General features: G+C 46.0%; 1 protein-coding gene across 1 annotated transcript in view; it reads left to right on the forward strand.

Moving 5' to 3' along the window:
• The first annotated feature begins 14,943 nt into the window (after window positions 1–14,943).
• Window positions 14,944–18,612, forward strand: part of LOC311522703 (apoptosis-associated speck-like protein containing a CARD) — a 71,780-nt gene continuing 68,111 nt past the window's right edge. Inside the window, exons 1-2 of the mRNA XM_084632190.1 lie at window positions 14,944–15,128; window positions 15,442–15,550. The gene's annotated coding sequence lies outside the window, so the exon portion shown is untranslated. The remainder of the gene's footprint in view (window positions 15,129–15,441; window positions 15,551–18,612) is intronic.

Here is an 18,612-nt window from a genome sequence, read left to right on the forward strand (position 1 = left end):
GACACTGGCCTTTTAAGCAGTGTGCTTGCTGGGAATAGCCTGAACACCCTGACCAGGGTGGGGTGATGGTGGGCGGGGGGAGGGAGACATGGGTCTCTGCCCAAAAGAGATGATGGTGGGGGCCTAGAGTGGATGCCCTTGGTGGACCATGAGGGGGTAGCAGAGGTGCAGGTGCCCTGAACTGTAACAGGGGATTTAGGATTATCTCAGGTACCACTTGGTACCATCTCAGTGATTCTGGCTTCCACAGTACAGATGGCACTGGTGCAGATCATCATGGTGCCCGCGATCTTGGTACCACCCAATCCCATACTGATAAACAACAGGGCCAATCTTGTTAATGCTCCAGGAGAGGACCTTGCCACTGGGATCTCTCTCTTCAGTGCTGGAGGCCCCCTCTATTCACTTCTACTAAAGTGCTCCCATCGGTACTGACCCGAATACCTTCTTCTCTGCCAGCATTGCGAAGAACTCACTCCATTCAGGCTCCACGTTCTCCTACAGGGACAGCTCCACCGTTTCATGAGGAATATTCCTTTCCCTTCATGTTGTCTCCCTTGTGCACGGGAGGAGCTCCCCATAGACACTCACAAACTTACCTCATTATCCTCCTTCAAAACCCTCCTTAAAACTCTCCTTTGTCATGATGCTTACATAAAACTTGACAGCAGCTAGGCTGCTGTGCTCAAGTCGCTCCCCATAACACTTTCCAGTATTTCTCCAGGATTGTTTCCTTGTACTTCCCCATCTGTCTGTCGGTATCCACCTGTTGTCTCTTGTCTTGTACTTTAGATCACAAGCTCTTTGGGGGCAGGGACTATCTTTCTGTTCTGTTTGTACAGCAATGGGCCATGACTGGGGCTATCAGACAGTGTGGTGATACAAACAGTAAATTATGATCCGAATGTCCACACTTTGCCTCTCAGTCTGGCTTCTCAGACGTACTCCCAGAATGTTGACTCCCTGTCTAGTCCCCCTTTTCTTGGGATGGTGGGCCCAGATACTCTAGGCCCCCAGAGCAGTGCTGACCCCCCAAGTCCCCCAGTAGTTTAAGCTAGGTCAGAAGAGACCATGGGATCATATAGTCAGATTTTTTTAGAACAAACATCCAATCTTGTTTTAAGAGTGGAGAATCCACTATGATAGTTGGTAAATTGTTCCAATGGCTAATTACTCTCAATGTTTAAAATGTACACCTTATTTCCTTCTGAATTCGTCTAGTTTCAGCTTCCAGCCACTGGATCATGTTAGACTTTTCTCTGCTAGATTGAAGAGCCCGTTATTAAATATTTGTTACCCATGTGGGTGTGACGGGTTCGGTCACAGAGACCCCCTTGGGACTGTCAGCTGATGTGCTGAAACTACCTCTGAGTCCATTTTCCCTGTCAGCTTGGGACTCCAGGACCCTGTCTTGTGGAGCCAGACATGCAAGCCTGCTGCAACACAGACCCAGGGTCTGAACCACATCTCCAAAGCTTCAGGCTTTTACTGAAAACCACTCAGCAGGTACTCCTGTCTCCAGCACTCAGACACCCAGCTCCCAATGGGATCCAAACCCCAAATAAATCTGTTTTACTCTGTATAAAGCTTATACAGGGTAAGCTCATAAATTGTCTGCCCTCTATAACACTGATAGAGAGAGATGCACAGCTGTTTGCTCCCTCAGGGATTAATCACTTACTCTGGGTTAATTAATAAACAAAAGTGATTTTATTAAGCATAAAAAGTAGGATTTAAGTGGTTCCAAGTAATAACAGACGGAACAAAGTAAGTTACCAAACAAAATAAAACAAAACACGCAAGTCTAAGCCTAATACATTTAAGAAACTGAATACAGGTAAATCTCACCCTCAGAGTTGTTCCAATAAGCTTCTTTCACAGACTAGACTCCTTCTTAGTCTGGGCCCAGTCCTTTCCCTTGGTACAGTTCTTGTCAGTTCCAGCGCAGGTGGTAACTAGGGGTTTCTCATGACTGGCAGCCCCCCCTCCCCGTTCTGCTCCACCCCTTTTATAGCTTTGACCAAAGGCGGGAATCCTTTGTCTCTCTGGGTTTCCACCCCTCCTCCTAAATGGAAAAGCACCAGGTTTAAGATGGATTTCAGTATCAGGTGACATGGTCACATGTCACTGTAAGACCTCATTTTTCATTACCCACAGGCTGGCCCCGAGGTCCACAAGAAGGCTTGCAGGTAAATAAATCATCTACAACCAATTGTCCTAGTCAATGGGAGCCATCAAGATTCTAAACCACCATTAATGATCTAAACTTTGCATAATTTCATAGGACTTCAGAGTAATACTTCATATTTCTAGCTTTAGATAAAAGAATGATACATACATACAAATAGGATAAACACACTCAGTAGATTATAAGCTTTGTAATGATACCTTACAAGACACCTTTTGCATGAAGCATATTCCAGTTACATTATATTCACGCTCATTAGCATATTTCCATAAAACATATGGAATTCAACATCACAGTAAGTACTTATAGACGGTAATCAAGTCAGCCTTAACCTTCTGTTTGTTAAGCTAAATAGATTGAGCTGCTTGAGTGTCACAGTATAAGACAGGTTTTCTAATTTGTTAATCATTCTTGTGGCTCTTCTCTGATCCCCCCAATTTTTCAATATTCTTTTTGAACTGTGAACACCAGAAGTGGACACAGGATTCCAGTGGCAGTCACATCAGTGCCAAATACAGAGGTAAAGTAACCTCTCTGCTCCTACTCGAGTAGAAAAGTTCCTGGAGACTCATTCTGGGTTGATCTAAAAATACTATTTTTTGAAAATTTTGGCAAATCAAAAAGTTAAAACATTTTTGGGGGTTGAATGAAACATTTAATTCAAAACAAAATCTTTCATTTTGATTTTAAGCTCCCCCTTCTCTTTTTAAGTATTTCCTTTTCAAAATAAGGATGGGGGTAGGAATGACTGAAAGGGTTTTAACACCACTCATCCAGTTTGTTAAACATCCACCCAGTCAACCAGATCCAGTCCACTTGTATGTGTGTAAGCTGCTCCTGGTATAATTTTACTGACTGTACACAATCAAAGATTTCCTTTAATAAAAAAATACATGTCCAGCCTTCCTGATCATGAAGCAACTCCTCCCAGTCTGACTCGAGTGTGGCTGATACACTGATGGCTACCTGAGTCATAGATGTTTAGGGCCAGAAGGGACTATTAAATCATGCAGTCTGATTTCCTGTATAACACAGGGCAGATCATTTCAGCCAGTTACTTCTGTATGGACCCTAAAAACTTGCATTTTATGTTTGCAGACTGAGTGGAACAGTGACTGAGATGTGTCAGCTGCTTTGCCCCCATCAATCATAGAAATGCAGGGCTGGAAAGGACCCTGAGAGGTCTTCTAGTCCAGTCCAGCCTCCTGTACTGCAGCAGGACCAAGTAAACCTAGCACATCCCTGACAGGTGTTTGTCCAACCTGTTCTTAAAAAGCTCCAGTGATGGGGATTCCACAACCTCCCGATGTAACCTGGGCCAGTGCTTACCTATCCTCCGTGTAAGAAAGGTTTCAGAGGAGCAGCCGTGTTAGTCTGTATTCGCAAAAAGAAAAGGAGGACTTGTGGCACCTTAGAGACTAACCAATTTATATGAGCATAAGCTTTCATGAGCTACAGCTCACTTCATCGGATGCATCTGATGCAGTGAGCTGTAGCTCACGAAAGCTTATGCTCAAATAAATTGGTTAGTCTCTAAGGTGCCACAAGTCCTCCTTTTCTTTTAGTGTAAGAAAGTTTTTCCTAACATCTAACCTAAGTCTCTCTTGCTGCAGATTAAGTCAATTACTTCTTGTCCTACACTCAGCTGACCTGGAGAACGACTGATCATCGTCCTCTTTAACAACCTTTTAAAAACTGTTATCATGCCCCCTGCCTTCTCTTCTCTAGACTAAACGGGCCCAATTCTTTCAACCTTTCCCCACAGATCAGGTTTTCTAGGGCCTGGTCTACATTTCAAATTTAGGTTGATGTAGCCACGGCACTCAGGGTGTGAAAAATCTATACCCCTGAGCTCTGTATCTATGCCAACTTAACCCCCAGGTGTGGTCGCAACTAGGTGTACAGAAAAATGTATCCGTCAACTTAGCTACCATTGATCAGGGAGAGGGTGTTCCTACACCCAGGGAAAAATGCCTTCCATCGCTGTTGGCTGCATCTACACTAGGGAGTTATGCTTGCATAGCTATGCCAATACAGTAGACATGGCCTGAAACTCTTATTTCAGTTGCTCTCCTCTGGACTATCTCTCCAATCTGTCCACATCTTTCTTGAAGTGCGGCACCCAGAACTGGACACAATACTCCAGCTGAGGCCTCACCAGCCCCAAGTAGAGCAGAACATTTATCCCTGTGCCTCATTGGAGTGCGGGTTTGGACGTTTACTGATGACCCTTCAAAGAGGCCAGGAGCAGAGCCCTTGGCTGATGGGACTCAGGAGTGGCTGCCGGTGAGACAGAGACAGAGATTCAGAACAAGTGAAGATGGAGAAAACAGAGAGAGGAGGATGGGGAAGGAAGAGAAACAAGAGGCAGAGTCGATTTCCCCACTGAGCGACACTGAATGTGATAAGTCACCTTGAAAACAATCAGTGATACTCACCAAAACATTAGAGGCTACATGCAGGCCAGAGTCTCCTTGTGGTCTCTGTGCACACCTGCACCTGACTCCAGGAGGAGCTCTGCTGTGAGCAGAGAGCTGTGTGCAGTCCTAATCTATATCCTGGCCAACAACCCATGATCAGATATGGACTTTGGCCGTTCTGCAGAAGGAATCTCGTTTGTCAGGCTATTTGTCAGAGGTTTCCCATCCCAGAACTTCCTGATTCCTCTGGGCACAATTCTTGCTACTCGCTTCAGCCACAGGTGCAGATTCCTGCCTCTGATACCCAGGGCCGTGTGATCAGCTATTGTCCGAGGAGCCAGCATGGAGAGGTTGAGGAGAGATCTCCTGCTGGAGACGCTGGAGCAGCTGGAGGAGGAGACGCTCCAGAGATTCGAGGACAAACTGGGTGAAATCGAACTGAAGGAAGGATATGGACGCATCCCCTTAGCGAGACTGACACATGTGGATCCCCCAGCCCCTGCCGACCTGCTGCTCAGCTCCTACGGGGAGGACTATGGCATGGAGGTGGCTGCAGGGGCTCTGAGAGCTGTCAGCCAGGGAGACCTGGCAGAGAGACTCATTGTCCCGCCGAGAGCTGGTAAGGAATGAGCTGGGGAGGGGAGATTAGATCTCAAGGGAATCCCAGTGCCTCTGTTGTTTCTCTTTCATTTTGCTGTGCTGGGAATGAACTAGAGATGGGACCGTCCTGATCAGAAGCATTAGAAATTCCAGGAATTTGCTGTCGAGGTCGATGTCTGTCTGTCTGTCTTTTCCCATCAATATGTCTCTCTGTCTAAACATTCGGGGGGAAAGTGTACATGATTATTTCCCAGGCTTATAACACATATCCAAAGAGCAGGGAGTTTTCAGTGGTCCAGGACTTTTGTCTAATAGTGAGAAGGAGGCTGAGACTGCAAATCCATGCTTCTCTGCGGCTGGCTGAGATCACAGTCCCACGGTGCTGGCCATTGCACAGGGGCATATAATAAGACCGTTCCTGCCCTGACGAGCTCACAGAGTAAATGGACCAGGCAGGCAAAGGAAAGAGGATTATCCCAGATGCGAAAACGAGGCACTGAAGCTGGGATTTTTAAAGCCACCTCAGGGATAAAGGCAGCCAGTTCCCGCCCCTTTTAACACGGTTTAAATGTCCTAGGCACATGGAAAATCTCAACCTGAGATCAAGTGATGTGCCTGTCACAATTCATGGCAATTGCACTTGTACTCCCCCGCCAAGGTCCTCCAAGGATGCCAGCTCCCAGGCTTCCAATTCCCCAGCCATCACCTCTCTTGGAAGGAGAAACACATCTCTCTTTCCCTCCAGCCAAGGTATTTCCAGGCTGCCCACCTCCCTGCCTACATTGTGAGTTCCCCAGTAAGCCCGGCTGCCTAAGCAGGCCTGCTTTGCTTTCTCCTCAGAGGCCTTGAGCAGCGTGACTGCCCACAGTTAAGTTACCACACAGCTCTTTCTAAGCAAGTCCATTTATTTTCAAGGTGAACACATTATGGGGGGGGAAACTTCCCAAAGACCATCCCCTGGCTCCAACAAGAGCTCTGGTAGGAGTCAGTCCTTCAGCCCCCCCCTACCCCCCCATGAGGGGATTTTCTCTCTTTACAAGTTCATAACCCTTTTTGCTTAAAACAAGCACCCACATGAATGTGAGAGTCACTCCCTTATGCAGTTTGGGCCTCAGATCCTGGGGCTCTGGGAACAGGTAATCAGCAGGCAATGGGTTTCCCCTCAGGGCACAGCTTCAGAAGGATGGATCCAGAGGTGGGCATTTGCATTCCCTTCCTCCCAAGCATCTCCTAGACAACTCACTCAACTAAAAAAATTATTATTGTCTGGCCCATTGTGTAAAAGAGTCTTCTGACAATCATAACACTTCCCAGAGTTTACGCTGGGCCTGTCTCCCTCCTAGAGATGTTCCATAAAATCCCACAATGACGCATAAACTTTGCATTTATTACAAGAGACTCCAAAGTGGCTTGCACTTAATTCAGTAAGGTTTGTTCAGGATGGGGCAGGACATTGCAATCTCTGTCACAATGCCCAAGTGCCCCCCAGGGAAGCCTGGAAGAGCTGGCACACCAGTGCCTTAAACATGAGTGGTTCCTTCATCTTCCAGCTCCATTCCTGACCTGGTGCTGAAAAGTCACAGTAGGGTTACACAATAAAATGGTCATGTGTTTCCTGGTGTCAGTATGATTCAATGGCTAAGGCCCCAGGCCTGGAACTCAGGAAACCTCTGGTCAAATCTCAGCTCTGCCACTGACTTACTGGGTGACCTTGGGCAAGTTACTTCTGTTTCTTTGTGTCCGCTTCCCACCCTGTGTTGGTCTTGTCTAGTCAGCCTGTAAATGCGGGAGAGGGGTTCTTTCTCACTACAGGTACATCTTAAGTGTAGGTAGCATACCCAGGCTAGCTTTCATCTTGCTGTCATGGGTAACTCTAGTCATGAAGATATGGTGGCAAGGATTTCAGTGTGAAATGGCACTCTGAGTACTGAGGAACAGCTCAGGGCACCTGTGCCTAAGATCTCATGATTTATTTGGGAAATTTATGCTTTTTTGGGGCACCAAAATTGGAGAAACTGAGGCCTGGCTCAGGGTGCCTGTGGCCCAAGATCCCAGATGGTATTGGAGTCCAGAATTGGTGGCGAGCCCATGCTGACGCATCTTCACTGCTGTGGTAACCCATGCTAGCTAGGCGGGTATGCCTACCCATGCTACAATCCTGCCTTGACTTTGCAGTGAATACATAGCTTATGTGTAGGGCCCTACCAAATTCACGGCCGTGGAAAACGCGTCATGAAATCTTATCTCCTGCATAAAATCTGGCTATTGCGTGTGTGTGGGGGCTCCTACTGTGTGCTGGGTTCCGGCTGCTAGACCTGGCCAGGGTGAGAAGGGATGGGGACATCCTCTTTTGCATGGGCTGCTTGTGGGGCTGGGTCAGACCCACCTGTGGGAATCTGCCTTGGCTGCAGGAAGCGCCCGGGCTGCGCTGCCTTCAGAACCCAGATCTGAAGGTAGTACAGAAATAAGGGTATGCCACCCTCACTTCTGCAATGCCTTCAGAGCTGGGCTCTCGGCCAGCAGCCTCTGCTCTCCGGCCTCCCACTGCTGAAGGCGGCGCCCCCGCCAGCAGGAGCTCAGAAGTAAGGGTGGCGATCCCCATGGTTACAACACTGTGAAATTTCAAGTGTAAATCCCCAAAACCGTGAAATTGACTATTTAGAAAATCCCATGACTGTGAAACTGACCGGAAGGGACCATGAGTTTTGTAGGGCCCTGCCTAGATGTCTGGGCCCCAAGGGCCTGGCGCTGCACTGATCTTAGTGAGGTCTCGCGGTGTTACTGGAGTGTAAATGCTGACCAAAGAGGACACGTGCTAGAAATCGTGTTAGTAGAGTTCGGCAAGAAAAAGAGGCATCGAAACCAGTCACCAAAGTCCAAGATGCTGGAATTAGTAAGCGAGTGATATTGCACCGCCCGCACAAGGGAACCTAGGCAGTGTCTATATCCTAGGCAAATGCAGACACCAGAGCCCCATGGACGCTGCTTCCCTAGGGGCTATTGTACACATAGGGCTCATTGCCTAGAGACCGCAGCAAGCGGGCGGGCTCCACTGTGTTAGGCACTGGCCGTACACAGAGTAAGGCCATGGCTACACTGTAGTGTAGCTACTAACTGCATGGACAGAAGGGGTTTTCCCGTCGCTATGGTTACTCCATCTCTGAGAGGCGGTAGCTAGTTTGAGGGAAGAATTGTCCCATTGACCTAGCTGCGACTCCACTGGGGTTAGGTTTTCCTAACTCTGATACTCAGGACATGGCATTTTTCATAGCCCTGAGTGACATAAGTTAGGTTGATCTAATTTTTAAGTGTAGACCAGTTCCTGCCCTGAAGAGTTTACAGTGTAAACAGGCCACACAGACCTTTGTGGAGTGAAGGATCGTCCTCTCCCTTTTACAGACACAGCGAGGTGAGGAGATTTTCCTCAAATCTATGGGAGAGCTGGGAATTGAGCCCAGGGCTCCTAAATTAACCAACTTTCTACATCCCACAAGAGGTTTGAAATGTAACTTGCCCCATAGCTGGTTGAATAGCAGAGCCTGGGGAGAGAATCAGCCCCTTTTAGTGACCCCCTGCTGAGATGGATGCTAGCATCAATTTCATTAGGGCCCTACCCTGGGACTGTGAAGACACCCCGGTGGCCATTTTGGGAGAGAACAAAACAGCCAGCTGCTTTGTGCCAGGTCCCCAGGCATGGAGTGTCTGTCCAGCACCGCTTCCTCTCCATAATCAAGGTGACAATCAGGGTTCCCATTATAAGGCTGATTTTATTAGTTGTTCTGTGCCCCCATGGTGCATTCAACATCACTCAGTGGAGAAATAGTCTTATGTGTAGAGTAATATCACAGACATGATAGTCTCCCTTTCCCACTGTTGTTAGCTGTTTGGCTGCATGTGTGTGTTTGGGAAATTTATGATTATTTTCAGTTGTTTATTGTTTTAGTTTTAATTTTGGTGTGTGTGTGTGAGATAGCACACTTTTTGTGAATGGCATGTGCACTAAACTGGAGAGGTGGTGTTTTTACGTTATATGTTTGCTTGTTTTGTGATATTCTTTGTCTTTGTAATTGGGTATGCACTCAATATGTTTTTTACTATGTGGATTTTTGCTCCCGTGTTTCATGGAAAAGTTACAAGCCCGTCCCCGACTCGGATGCTTAAGTGGGGGTGGGGGGGCAGACATCTATTGTCATGGGTTGCTGAAAAATGCATTCTGAGTCTCGGGGCGGGCTGTTCTATGCCACCTGATTGCTAACCACAGGATTATTTAATTCAGAAGCCAAAACAGTTACTTTAGTAACCTTTGTTATAGCCTTGTATGTATTTTGATTTTTTGCTAATTATGCATTCCTGCACCTGCGCTCATAACTTTTTAAAAAAGATTTTGATTTTTTTGCTTGAGCACTTTAGGCAACACCCATTTTCTTCTTTTGTTTGTTTTTTTGCTTTTATTTTACAACCTCTCCAACCTGGGCCTTGGCCACGGGGAGAGTATTTTAGTTCCTTTGTTTTTTTACTTCCTTAACTGTGTTTGCAACTTATTTACGGGGGGCCCTTTCTGTTGTTTGAGAGCAGTATTTATTTTTTTAATTCAGTTATATCAAGGCATATTTCTACCTTTATTTTTATACCAGGCATTTTTGTATTTTGCAAATTCGGAGGCCGTGCTTGTAACACTATTTGCTTTAGCTTCTTAAGATCCATTTTTCCTGCTGTTAACATAATATATGTTTGAATTTTGTTCGCCAGGAGCTTTTTTTTGGCATTTTTGTGGGGTTTTTTTTAACGTGGCTAACGCACAAGATAGCTTGAAATGCTTTTGAGCCACACGTTTAACCATTCGAGTCACATTATTATTAAAGCCAATAGTGTGACTATTTAATGGTCCTAGCAAAGTTTGCACTAGCATTGGCTTTTGTACAATGTTAATTGCCACTGCGTTTAACAATTGTGAACATTTGTGTAACCATGCCAAACACTTATTAAAATTTTCAGATGGGGTGGGGCAGGAGGTTGACTGACCGCTTTTACTAGGGCAGTTAATTTATTGATTTTTAAGGCACTGAGTCTGGCTGTTACCCACCTCAAGCTAGTGGTTTAAGGCACAATAGTTTCCCTTTTTTCAAGATTACTACAGAGCTATGGCCCTTTTAAGGTGTTTTTTAATAGTTTTAATCCACTTTGAGTTATTTGTGGAGTGACATCAAGGGTGAATTGAGGTATTGGTGAGGTGCCGTGCTTCATTTTCAGTGTTGGGCTTCCCCCCTCTCCTTTACCCGGTGTTCCCGCTTTAACAGGAATTGATTTAGGTTTTGGTGAAGGTTTTTTCAAAACCTGGTTCTTATTATAAGGTGGTGGTTGCAAAGCAGTAGCCCCTGCCTATGGGCCATTGGATGGTGGCCGACCTGGGTTATCTTATGTGTTCCCAATGCCGCATCCATTCCAAGTTCCATCTTTTAATTTGGTGTGGGCCACCTGTTTTTATTTTTGTCCCCATTCTTCAGGCACTATAAAAGCACTTGAAGTCTGGTGTTGGGTAACAGGGGAAACCACCCTTTTATCTTTTTTTGCAGGTTTTTTACAGCTATTTCCAATTTTTTATTCTCCTGTTTTATCTGTTCGAGCATATCATGGACTGCCTGCTGCCCTGCTAAAAGACCTTGAGCTTTCCAGTGCTCAATAGACTGGGATGCTTCTTCCAAAGCCTGGGTTACCTCTTCTATTTCCCTGTTTTTTCCCATTACTTGCCTGGCCAGTAGTGTGGCATGTTGTTTAAGCCATTTTACAGCCATGACCATTGTGATGGGTTCGGTCACAGAGATCCCCTTGGGACTTTCACCTGATGTTCTGAAATTACCTCTGAGCCCGTTTTCCCTGCCAGCCTGGGCCTCCAGAACCCTGCCTTGTTGAGCCAGACACGCTAGCTTGCTGCAACACAGACTCAGGGTCTGGGCCATACCCCCAAAGCTGCAGATTTTAACTAAAACAATTTAGCAGGTTACCCGTCTCCAGCACCCAGACACTCAGCTCCCAATTGGATCCAAACCCCAAATAAATCCATTTTATACAGGGTAAATTCATAAATTGTTTGCCCTCTATATCACTGATAGAGAGATATGCACAGCTGTTTGCTCCCCCAGGTATTAATCACCTAGTCTGGGTTTAATAATAAACAAAAGTGATTTTATTAAGTATAAAAAGTAGGATTTAAGTGGTTTCAAGTAATAACAGACAGAACAAAGTAAGTCACCAATCAAAATAAAGCAAAAACATGCAAGTCTAAGCATAATACATTAAGAAACTGATTACAGGTAATATCTCACCCTCAGAGATGTTCCAATAAGTTTCTTTCACAGACTAGGCTCCTTCCTAGTCTGGGCCCAATCCTTTCCCCTGGTACAGTCCTTGTTGGTTCCAGCAGACATCTTAGGTGGTAAGTAGGGGTCTTCTCATGACTGGCAGCCGCCTTTGTCCTGCTCCACCCCCTTTTATAGCTTTGGCACAAGGCGGGAATCTTTTGTCTCTCTGGGTTCCCACCCCTCCTTCTAAATGGAAAAGTACCAGATTTAAGATGGATTCCAGTATCATGTGACATGGTCACATGTCACTCTAAGACCCCTAGTCTCCTTTCTTCCTGGGTTGGCCCACAGTACACAGGAAGGCTTTTAGGTAAATAAACCATTTGTAACCAGTTTTCCTAGTTAATGGGAACCATCAAGATTTTAGTGCCTTGCATAATGACAGGTTTCAGAGTAGCAGCCATGTTAGTCTGTATCTGCAAAAAGAATAGAGTACCTGTGGCACCTTAGAAACTAACAAATTTATTTGAGCATAAGCTTTCACGAGTTACTGCTCACTTCATCGAATGCATAGAATGGAACATATAGTAAGAAGATCTATATATATACACACACACATATATAGAGAACATGAAAAGGTGGAAGTAGCCATACCAACTGTAAGAGGCTAATTAATTAAAATGAGCTATTATCAGCAGGAGAAAAAAAACCTTACATTTAAAACATCGCCCAGATGACTGGTCACTGGGGCAAGGTGGGTTGCTGGAGAATGGTGTGGTGGAATGATAAGGGGTCTGGGGTTTTCCTTGGAGTGTAGTTGGGGCCTTGGGCTGCCCTCGGTGGTAGGTTGTGGTCTGAGGGTGTCACTTCTGGTATCCCCCCAAACTGAGACCAGGGTTGTTCCTCTCTGTTACCTCCACCCATTCGGTTCCAATTTTCCTCGCCTCTCTGGTGGTCTGGGACTGCTCGTATTGATCAGCATAAGAAGCAAGACTTTCTGCTGAGTCCATTTTCTTATCCCATAAACACTGTTTTACATCAGTCATAGTCAGGAACTGCTCCTGTATCATCAAATCACCCATTCCTTCAAAGCTAGTTATACCCCTTCCTTTGACCCATTTATCGAACAGATCCTTCATCTGGCTTACATAAGACACATTACTTAGTCCAGCCCCTCTCTTAAGGGCTCTAAATTTTACTCTGTAGGTTTCAGGTGTAACCTGAAACTGTTTCAAAACCAAGTCCTTAAATTTATCATAGTTTGAAGCATCATCAATGGGCATCTTATTGAATATGTCCAGAGCTCTGCCAGTCAATTTTGCTACCAATGTGGTCATCTTGTGCTCATCAGGAATTGCATGGAGTGTGCAGAATCTCTCAAAGGTGAGAAAATATTCAGCAATTTCATTGGATTCATCATACTGTGGACATAGTCACTCCCATTTGTGGATTTTTGGGGAAGTGGAGCCAGCAGCTGAAGGATTTTGTCTCTTCAACTCCATAACAGCCTGTTCATGTTTCTGGTCCTCCATAGCTCTCTTGAGGGCAGCCTCCTGTGCATTTATTTCTAGTTGTTTTAATTCCATTAGTCTCTCATGTTCATTTTCTTTCTCTTATGCTTCCAGTCTAGCCAGCTCTGGTTTATTAGCTTCTTTACTGGTAATCATTTTTCTGCTTTCTTGTGCTTAACTCTAGCTATACCTGAGAGTTAGGGGGAAAAATAACTTGTGAATTTCCCTGCAGGAGGTTAACTACCCTGCCTTTAGGCAGAGAAGAACTCCAGCTGCTCTCAGCTCAAAACCTCTCCCTGCTTCCAAGCAGCCAAAAGGAGACTGAGAGAGAGAGAAAAGTTTAGTTTAAACCCTCTGTGCTTCTGGTTCAAAATTATCCCACTGCTCTGCCACCATGTTAGGGTTCCCTCCCAACTCTGAACTTTAGGGTACAGACATGGGGACCCGCATGAAAGACCCCCAAGCTTATTTCTACCAGCTTAGGTTAAAAACTCCCCAGGCACAAATTCTCCCTTGTACCTTGGGTTTAAGTAACGCTGCCACCACCAAGTGATTTAACAAAGAACCAGGGGAAAGGACTACTTGGAGTTCCTCTTCCCCCAGCAATCACCCCAAGCCCTTACACCCCCTTTCCTGGGGCGGCTTGAGAATAATATCCTATTCAATTGGTTACAAAATGATCAAAGACCCAAACCCCTGGGTCTTTGAACAATGGAAAAATCAGTCAGGTTCTTAAAAGAAGGATTTTATTAAAAAAAAAAAGGTAAAAATCATCTCTGTAAAATCAGGATGGAAAATACTTTACAGGGTATTCAGATTCAAAACACAGAGGATTCCCCTGTGGGAAAAACGTTAAAGGTACAGAAAAGAGGAATAAACCTCCCTCTTAGCACAGGAAAAATTCACAAGAAAAACAAAAGATAAACTAATCCGCCTTGCCTGGCTCACCTATACTGGTTGCAATATTGGACACTTGGATTGGGAGGGGTTGGAGAAGATGGATTTCTGTCTGGCCCATCTCAGTCTCAAGAGAGAACAACCACACAAAAACAAGAGCACAAACAAAACCTTCCCCCATCCCAAGATTTGAAAGTATCTTCTTTCAGGTGCCAACCAGGCTATTTGAGCTTCTTAACCCCCTACAGGTAAGGAGGAATCCTAGGCTACCCTTAGCTGTATGTTTATGACACCATGTCTGGATAGACATGATCAACCTACCTGCCCAACCAGCTGCTGTAGGCAGTGGAAACCCCTCCTCTCCATCCAAGGCTGTAGCTGGGGTGCAGCATGCATGTAGAGGGTTGGGGGGAAAAGGTCCTGGGTTGTGGTGGGTCGCTCTGTGGCTGGTTCATCTTGCTGGTTGTAAACAGCAGCTTCTAGTTGTTGTAGTTTGCTGCTGCTCCAGCTTTCCAACCCCACACCCTGTTTACTCATTGGCCCTGTGGTGGAGTGACCCCCATCACCTGCAAGGCAAGGGGAAGAACCCCAATTAGGCATGCTCCACACCTGGAAGGTGATTAATGAATTGCCTCCTGGCTGGAGAAGGCACAACTAGGCTTTGTGAGGGGCTGGGGGAAGTCCATTGCGGAGGAGAGACCCAGGAGAGCGGAGCTAAAGTGAGTTCTCTCTCCCTGGAGGATGGGCTAGTAACTTGGGGTTGGCTGTGGCCGGAGAGTAGAGTTACAGAAGTAAGGTTAACTCCTGTGGTGGGGCTCTAGAGTGGAGGGGAGTCCAGAACTAGAGGCTGTGAGGATCAGGGAATCAGACAGAGGGCCGTGATGGGGTGGAAGGCAAGTTTTAGTGGTACTTGGACTCCCAGCAGAGGAAAACCGGGGGAGGGGGGCAACACCCTGACAAGAGGGAGGAACTGAAGTCAAACCCAAGAGGGGCAAGAGATCTTTTTGTTTATACCAATCGGGATTTTGTTACCTTGGCAGTGAACTGAAACGATACATGACTTGACCGGAGGGCTGAGCCACAGAAGACCCCAGTGAGGGCATTGCGGGGAAGACACCAGCTGGAACTGGTCATCACGATCAAGAATGTGGCAACCAGAGAGGGTGTGAGACAAGAGGTCAGGCATGTCCGGGCCTGAGGGATTGCCCTACAGGTAAGGCCATTTCCTTATGGGGCCAAACCCTCCCAGGTGGTCTTCAGCCAAGCCCATGTCCTTGTTTTAGAGTGGTGTGTCCTCCCTGCCATCAAGGTTTAGATGCCTATATTTAGGCCCTACCAAATTCACGGTCAATTTCATGGCCGTAGGATTTTTAGATTAGTCAATTTCATGTTTTCAGATATTTACTTCATTACCTGAATATTGTAGCTGAAGTCGACGTGCTTAGATTTACTTACCACGGGGTCCACACTCCGTGATATCGACTGGAGATGCCCTCCCTTTGACTCTCCTGGCTCTTCTCATTCAGGTGGAGTACAGGAGTCGACGGGAGAGTGATCTGCAGTTGATTTAGCAGGTCTTCACTAGACCCGCTAAAGTGACCGCTGATGCATCGATTGCCTCACGTCAAACCCCCGGTAAGTGTAGACAAGGCCTTAGATAATGGCATAGAGAGGACACTTATAAATTTTGTGCATGATACCAAACTGGGAGGGGTTGCAAGTGCTTTGGACAATAGGATTAAAATTCAAAATGATCTGGACAAACTGGAGAAATGGTCTGAAGTAAATAGGATGAAATTCAATAAGGACAAATGGAAAGTACTCCATTTAGGATGGAACAATCAGTTATACACATACAAAATGGGAAATGACTGCCTAGGAAGGAGAATTGTGGAAAGGGGTCTGGGGGTCATAGTAGACCACAAGCTAAATAAGAGTCAACAGTGTAACACTGTTGCAAAAAAAGCAAACATCATTCTGGGATGTATTAGCAGGAGTGTTGTAAGCAAGACATGAGAAGTAATTCTTCCACTCTGCTCTGCGCTGATTAGGTCTCAGCTGGAGTATTGTGTCCAGTTCTGGGTGCCATATTTCAGGAAAGATGTGAACAAATTGGAGAAAGTCCAGAGAAGAGCAACAAAAATGATTAAAAGGTCTAGAAAACATGACCTATGAGGGAAGATTGAAAAAATTGGGTTTGTTTAGTCTGGAGAAGAGAAGACTGAGAGGGGGTATGATAACAATTTTCAAGTACATAAAAGGTTGTTACAAGGAGGAGTGAGAAAATTGTTGTTCTTAACCTCTGAGGTTAGGACAAGGAGCAATTTGTTTAAAGGGAGGTTTAGGTTGGACATTAGTGTAACCCTTCTGTCAGGTGGACCCAGGAGCAACAGGGGCCGGGTTCAGTATCTAGGGGCTCCTTTTCAACCGTACTACACAAAACCAGCTTGAGCCCCCACCCAGTGACCTGGGACAATTACACACCACCCTGGACACCTCTAAGAGGCAATATTTCCCCTCTTGCAAGCACAGAGTCCGAGTGTAGCAAAAGCCTTTTAATAAAAGGAGGGAAGTAACTCAGCATTAATTTGGGAAAACACCACGACTAGGGTTCATAAACACAAACCGTGAGCAAAAGACCCACCCCCAAGTAAGTTGGGCAGCATCCTTTTCCCCTCATGGTCTTAAGTCCAGCAACTCCAAAGTCCCTTTAATGTGCCCATCCCTTCTCTGTATCCCACTCACAGTTGCTGTCCTTGGCCAGTGCAGCCCCAGAGTTCAGAGGTTCAGTCACAGAGTTCCTGTGTGGAAGGCAGGGGGCGCAATAAGGAGGCATCTTACATGCTCCACTGCTCAGGCACTCGATTGTCACCCCAACAGCCGATTGCCATGCCTCTGCAGAGCTCTGCTCTGGCCCTCTCCACCAGCTGCTTTGTTGGCCACGATGTCTTCAGGTCCCCCCCAACACTGCTCTCAATGATTTCAGCTGTTAGTGTGGGGAGCCTTACTGTTGGTACACACTGGGCAATCTCTTGCAATAGAGACACTATCACAAAGTAGATTTAATACTTAGACCTAGGTATCAGTGATTTCAGCACGTAACAAAACTCCCAATTGAATCTAAATTAGCTCTTTTATTATACCATGGGGAAAGGAAGCAGTAAATGGTGTCTGGGATCCTTAAGCAGGGCCTACACAACCACATAAAAATGCTCCCACTCCCCCCTTTCATTGGGCTTTGGAATCCATGTCCCCTGCCTAGCAAGTGCCATTCAGTTGAGGGTGAGTCCCTCCATTGGGGTATGCCAGGTACAGTTCTGCTGCCCTCAGTTCACACAACAAGGATAACAACTCTTTATTACTCCTGCCCCAATAACAAGGAGACTGGGGATCCAACACCAGCTACAAGTGTTCATTTGGGCAAGCAATCCCATCATGCGGAGCACCTATGCAGGGTGGGCATGTCCATGCAAATGAGATCAGCTTCTGAAGTCTTTTTCCACAGCTCACCACTAGATGTCAGGGGAGAGCTCATTCAGACTCTACCTATGTCACGATGGTCAGGGCTGACAATATTACTGTGGATTATTGTGGCTATTGGCCTATTGTTAAGTATGCTAATTTTGCAATGTATAGTGCCATGGTTAAGGGGGGCACAGACTCACAAGATACAGCCACTAATTGTCACATATAAGTAATGTAAATTGCCCTCCACCAAAGTGTAACAGATAACCTGGACCCAACCTTCTCGAGCCCATTACTATGGGGAGTCTGACACACTCATTGGAATATACGTGCAGTATGTCTGTACGAGGGAAGTGCAGGGCAACATACTGCATAGGGAGCAGTGGGGCAAATGGAGCACCGGCACATTCCATCTTGATACCTGGCCCTATCGGGAAATGTGCCACCATATGTCCTATGCTTTTCCCAGGGTACCTGAGCAGGAGGGTCCCAGAAGAAAATAAAACAAAGGGGCGGAGGGTTAGTTTATCGGTCTGTTTGTTAGCCTGGGATAGAATTTGGGTTTGACTTTTTGATATTCACATACTAAAATGTGTAAACAAGGGACAAAGACTTTGTGATGTTGATTCTACTGAGTCAGCTGGATTTGTTAGTACAATGGGAACAGATAAGAGCAGTTAAAGAGTTGAGAGCACACTGGAAGACTGCCTCAACCCCAATCTCAAGGCAAATTCAAGCAACCAGTTGGGAGGGGCAAAGGAGCTTGAGGGTGGAGAGGTATAAAACACTAAAAGACCAAAAAATGCCCAGCCCTGACCGCAACACAACCTCCCACCTTACCTCTCCCATGGGGTACAAAGGGGGTGTGTCATAAATATAAAGGGAAGGGTAATCACCTTTAAAATCCCTCCTGGCCAGAGGAAAAATCCTCTCACCTGTAAAGGGTTACGAAGCTAAAGGTAACCTCACTGGCACCTGACAAAAATGACCAATGAGGAGACAAGATACTTTCAAAAGCTGGGAGGAGGGAGAAAAACAAAGGGTCTGGGTCTGTCTGTATGCTGCTTTTGCTGGGGACAGAACAGGAATGGAGTCTTAGAATTTAGTAAGTAATCTAGCTAGGTATGTGTTAGATTATGATTTCTTTAAAGGGCTGAGAAAATAGCTGTGCTGAATAGAATGACTATTCCTGTCTGTGTGTCTTTTTTGTAACTTAAGGTTTTGCCTAGAGG

Source organism: Lepidochelys olivacea (assembly GCF_965140295.1).
Source record: "Lepidochelys olivacea isolate rLepOli2 genome assembly, chromosome: 6".
Taxonomy (NCBI): Eukaryota; Metazoa; Chordata; order Testudines; family Cheloniidae; genus Lepidochelys; species Lepidochelys olivacea.